We start from the raw sequence: 5,185 nt of genomic DNA on the forward strand, positions 1-5,185 counted from the left end.
CCATTTGTACGGGTTCGGTGACCGCCCTCAAGGGTCCCTTAGTGGAATCACGACATCTTGCATTGTGCGAGGGCGTGAGGAGATTACGGTGACCTTAGTGGCATCTTGGGGAGCATTGTGCCTCCACACCGCTCTAACGGAGATTAGCATCCGCAAGGGTGTGAACTTCAGGATACATCATCGTCTCCCCGTGCCTCGGTTATCTCTTACCCGAACCCTTTACTTATGCACTTTACTTTGTGATAGATATATTGTTTATTGTAATATATCTTGCTATCACTTAGTTGTTTATCTTTCTTAGCATAAGTTGTTGGTGCACATAGGTGAGCCTAGTTGTTTGTAGGTTTTGTGCTTGACATATTAAACGTTAGTTTTATTCCGCATTTGTTCAAGCCTAAACCTTAACTATTTTAAAGCGCCTATTCACCCCCCCCTCTAGGCGACATCCACGTCCTTTTCAATTGGTATCAGAGCTAGGTCTCTCTTTATCAGGTTTAACCACCTAGAGAGTAAGGATGTCGACTAGGGGTTTAGGATTCACTGACACTCTTAGTTTCGATGGCACAAATTTTGATGTTTGGGTAATTCGCATGCTTAATCACTTTAGGGTCATGGACCCAAATTTAGAGCGAATTGTAGATATGGGTTTTTCTCTTCCAAAGGATTCTCAAAGTATATCTTTAGAGGATGAGAAAAACTCTTATCTCAATGCTCAAGCTTCTAATGTGTTTTTTGATGCTTTGAGCAATGTAGTTATATTTCAACTCATGCCATTCCGGGATGCTCATGAGTTTTGGACAAAGCTTCAAGACAAATATGGTGTGTCCAAGATTTCCAGGGATGATTGTTCTCCCTCCACCTCCGGTCGTGTGGTCTTCTCAACTTCATCTACTTCACCTACATGTGGATTGCCACAAGGTAATGATATGGTGAGTAGTGGTGACCATTGCAATAATGAAAGTGGGTTTATTGTTGATGATCCCTCATCACTATATTATTGCAATGCTTCATCTTTGGGCGTTAACACTTCGAGCACTCTAAATGTTTCACATGCTTGTGTTGATAGTCCGTGCATATCATGTAAAAACTGCCTGTCTAAATCTCATGATGATATGACTCCTATATCTTGTTGCCATGATAAAAATGTATATATTTCCTCGAGTTGTTGTGCTAACAATGTAGAGGAAATTCATCACTCCATGGAACAAGATGTGGCCTTGAATGATGCTTCAAGGGATCCTACATCATCATCTATTGTGACTCACTTTTGCCTTATGGCTAAGGCTTCAAAGGTATCTCCTACTTTGAATTCCAATATATCTCATGATGATGATGTTGATGATAATGGGGATGAGGATAATGATAAAGAGAGTGATAATATTGCATCCTTAAAAATTAAGGGTGAAATGATTTTTAAATCTCTTTATAAGAATAAACTTGCTTGTTCCAACTTCTTGGAAATCATGTATATTGCCACTGAGGGCAAGAAATACATTGAGGAGTTGGAAGCTCATCTTGAGGAGCATGAGGCCACCATTGAGACAATGCAAGGTCATGAGCGTGATTACGCTAATGAGATCGCAGAGCTATCTCAAGCTCTTGATAATGAACAAACCACCAAGGAATCTCTTGAGGAAACCTTTGCTCTAGAATTATCTAGATTAAAGGGATCCTATGATAGAGCTCTCGTGGTGGCTAATGGTTTTCGAACTAAAAATGATAAGCTTCAAGTTGCACATGCTAAACTCCTTGAGGACTATGAGCACCTCGGAAATGGCTCAAGGGCTATTAAGAGCTCGCTCATCGAACTCATCGAGTCTCATGCTCAACTTGAAGCTTCATATGCTAAAGAGCTTGCCAAGGTGCCTTCTCCTCTTATTGCTATTAATGATGCTTGTGCTACTAACTCTACTTCTTGTGAAGCATCCATTTTAAAGGAGAATGTTGAGCTAAGGGCTCAACTTGAGTTGCTATCTAGCAATTATGGGAAATTGGAAGAAAGCCATGTAATGCTCACAAGCTCTCATGATGATCTTCTAGCATCCCATAATGTGCTAAAATTAGCTCATGAGGCTATTACTACCAAGGTAACATCGAGTGAGCCTCATGTGGACATTAGCACTACTTCTAGTCAAAAAGCTATATTGCCATGTGCTAGTCCTTGTAATTCATCTACTCATAATGTTGCTACATCTTGTGATGAATTACTTTCCATGCCTTGTTGCTCTAACAATGAAGCTTATACTTCCTCTAGTACTTGTGTTGATACTAACCATGTAGAGGAAATCAAAGAGCTCAAGGCGCAAGTCACTTCCTTGAAGAAAGACTTGGAAAAGAGTCATGAAGGGATGTCCGCACTCAACAATACTTCCTCTAGTCATGAAGGGTTATCTCTTACCCGAACCCTTTACTTATGCACTTTACTTTGTGATAGACATATTGTTTATTGTAATATATCTTGCTATCACTTAGTTGTTTATCTTGCTTAGCATAAGTTGTTGGTGCACATAGGTGAGCCTAGTTGTTTGTAGGTTTTGTGCTTGACATATTAAACGTTAGTTTTATTCCGCATTTGTTCAAGCCTAAACCTTAACTATTTTAAAGCGCCTATTCACCCCCCCCCTAGGCGACATCCACGTCCTTTTCATTGATGCTAGTTGGATTATTTGGTGGAAGAGTTTATGTTCAGATCCTTGATGCTACTCATTACCTCTCTGGTGATGAATATGATTATGCTTTGTGAGTAGTTACTTTTGTTCCTGAGAACATGGGATAAGACATGCTAATAGTAGTCATGTGAATTTGGTATTCGTTCGATATTTTGATATGTTGTATGTTGTTTTTCCTCTAGTGGTGTTATGTGAACCTCGACTACATAACACTTCACCATTATTTTGGCCTAGAGGAAGGCATTGGGAAGTAGTAAGTAGATGATGGGTTGCTAGAGTGACAGAAGCTTAAACCCTAGTTTATGCGTTGCTTCGTAAGGGGCTGAATTGGATCCACTAGTTTAATGCTATGGTTAGACTTTGTCTTAATTCTTCTTTCGTAGTTGCGGATGCTTGCGAGAGGGGTTAATCATAAGTGGGATGCTTGTCCAAGTAAGGGCAGTACCCAAGTGCGGGTCCACCCACATATCAAACTATCAAAGTAACGGACACGAATCATCTGAATATGATGAAACTAGCATGACCAAAATTCCCGTGTGTCCTCGGGAGCGTTTTTCCTCCTATAAGACTTTGTCCAGGCTTGTCCCTTGCTACAAAAGGGATTGGGCCACTTTGCTGCACCGTTGCTACTTTTGTTACTTGTTGCTCGCTACAAATCATCTCACCACACAATCACTTGTTATCGACAATTTCAGTGCTTGCAGATATTTCCTTGCTGAAAACCACTTGTCAGATCCTTCTGCTCCTCGTTGGGTTCGACACTCTTACTTATCGAAAGGACTACGATTGGTCCCCTATACTTGTGGGTCATCAAACACTATGGCCCCCGGGTATATTTTACACATCATATATTCAGATCTACATACAAAAATTCCAAAAATACTTTGTTGCACTTTTATTTCTTTTCACCTTTTATCACCTTCAGATCTCACCTTGCAAGTAATCGTGAAGGGATTGACAACCCCTTTATCGCGTTGGGTGCAAGTTTGTTTGCTTTTGCGCAGGTTCATTGGTGTCTCATCTTGATACTCCTACTGGATTGATACCTTGGTTCTCAAACTGAGGGAAATACTTATCTCTACTTTGCTGCATCACCCTTTCCTCTTCAAGGGAAAAACCAACGCAAGCTCAAGAAGTAGCAGCGACCCACCCGGGACAGAACCAAAGAGGCCCAAGGGTGGCACACCAGCCCTTAGTGGGCTGGTGGCCAGCCCAAGGAAGCCTATTTCGGCCAAGGGAGAAAAGGAAAGGAGAGTGGGCCAAAACCGAATTGGGGAAGGAGGACTCCTCCTTCCAAGTTGTATTGGAGGATGACTCCTCCTCCTCCTCTTGGTTCGGCCGAACCCTAGGGCCTTGCACTAGGGCGCCACCCCTCCCCTCCCTGCTATATATAGTGGAGGTGAGAGAGGCTTTTGGCACCTCAAGCCAAGGTGCAACCCTCTCTCCCTTCACCACTTTGTGACACCCCGTAGCTAGTTCGGTACGACACGACGAAGCCCTGCCGGAGTAGCTCCACCACCATCGCCGCCACGCCGTCGTGTTGCTGGAGAATTCAGCTACCTCTTTGTCTCTCTTGCTGTGTCAAGAAGGTGAAGATCATCATCGAGTTGTACGTGTGCTGAACGTGGAGGTGCGTCTGTTCGGCACTAGATCGGGGAGGATCGTGATGAGATCGCGGGACGGGCTGCGATTTGGATCGCGAAGATGTTCCACTATATCAACCGCGTTATATACGCTTTCGCTTAGCGATCTACAAGGGTATGTAGATGCACTCTCTCCTCTCGTAGATGATCATCACCATGGATAGGTTTTGCGTGTGCGTAGGAATTTCTTACCCCGTGCGACGTTCCCCAATGGTGGTATCACAGCTAGGTCTATGCCTAGATGACATCTCGAGTAGAACACAAAGAAGTTTGTGGGCGTTGATATTTAGATTGCTGCCCTCCTTAGTCTTTTCTTAATTCGGCGGTATTGTTGGATTGAAGCGGCCCGGACCAACATTACTCGTACGCTTACAAGAGATCGGTTTCATCGACTAACATGCAACTTTTATTTGTTTACCCACCGTTTGCTATTATCTCGAGAGAAGTCACTAGTGAAACCTACGACCCCTGGGCCTACTTCACATCATCTATTTGCGATCTCTACTTTGCTATTCGCGTTTCTATTTTATTTTCTCTTTTATTTTTAGATCTGTATTATAAAAAAACAAAAATACATTGCTGCGTTTTATTTGCTATCACTCTTATTTGCATCTATCAATCTATCCTTACTTTACCCACGAGGGATTGACAACCCCTCCACGCGTGGGGTTGCAAACATTTTTTATTTGTGTGCAGGTGCCGCTTACATAGTCTCGTGGGTGTTCCTACTGGATTGATACCTTGGTTTCATAACTTAGGGAAATACTTGTCGTCGTTGTGCTACATCACCCTTTACACTTGGAGGGAAACCAACGCAATTAGCGAGGAGTCACACTACCTCGTGTGGCCTCCGGTCTCCCTCCGAAGCTTCCA

Source organism: Hordeum vulgare, chromosome 7H, assembly GCF_904849725.1.
Source record: "Hordeum vulgare subsp. vulgare chromosome 7H, MorexV3_pseudomolecules_assembly, whole genome shotgun sequence".
Taxonomy (NCBI): Eukaryota; Viridiplantae; Streptophyta; class Magnoliopsida; order Poales; family Poaceae; genus Hordeum; species Hordeum vulgare.